The sequence below is a fragment of the Arachis hypogaea genome, chromosome 17 (assembly GCF_003086295.3).
Source record: "Arachis hypogaea cultivar Tifrunner chromosome 17, arahy.Tifrunner.gnm2.J5K5, whole genome shotgun sequence".
Classification (NCBI taxonomy): domain Eukaryota; kingdom Viridiplantae; phylum Streptophyta; class Magnoliopsida; order Fabales; family Fabaceae; genus Arachis; species Arachis hypogaea.
Window position 1 is genome coordinate 63344582 of NC_092052.1, and position 525 is coordinate 63345106.

General features: G+C 43.2%; 1 non-coding gene across 1 annotated transcript; it reads left to right on the top strand.

Annotated features, from left to right (window-relative positions):
• The first annotated feature begins 210 nt into the window (after positions 1-210).
• On the top strand, positions 211-317 carry LOC112768401 (small nucleolar RNA R71). The gene has a single exon (XR_003185835.1). It is a non-coding gene; the product is annotated as a small nucleolar RNA R71 (small nucleolar RNA).
• Positions 318-525: the final 208 nt, after the last annotated feature.

The following is a 525-nucleotide window of genomic DNA, read 5'->3' on the forward strand; positions in this document are numbered from 1 at the left end:
GCATCTACATTGTTTAGCTCCATTACTCCTCTTGTGTTCCCTCTTTCAGAAGCATAGAAGTAGTCGTTCTCTGCTACTGTTTCAATGACATCTATGGCTTCCTCAATAGTCTTCTTCTTGTTCAAAGATCCTCCAGATGAATGGTCTACGGCCTTCTTTGACTCATAAGAGAGCCCTTCATAGAAAATGTGCAGCTGCACCCATTCATTGAACATATCTGGTGGGCACCTCCTTGTTAGGTCTTTAAACCTCTCCCATGCTTCATATAGAGTCTCACCATCTTGTTGCCTGAAAGTTTGGACTTCAGCTCTCAGCCTATTGATTCGTTGAGGAGGGTAAAATCTTGCTAAGAATTTGTTCACCACGTCTTCCCAAGTTGTCAAGCTTTCCCTTGGGAAAGATTCCAGCCACTTGGCTGCCTTATCCTTGAGTGAGAATGGAAATAAGAGCAGTCTATAGGCGTCAGGATGAACACCATTAGATTTCACTGTGTCACATATTCTCAGGAAGGTGGTTAGATGTTGA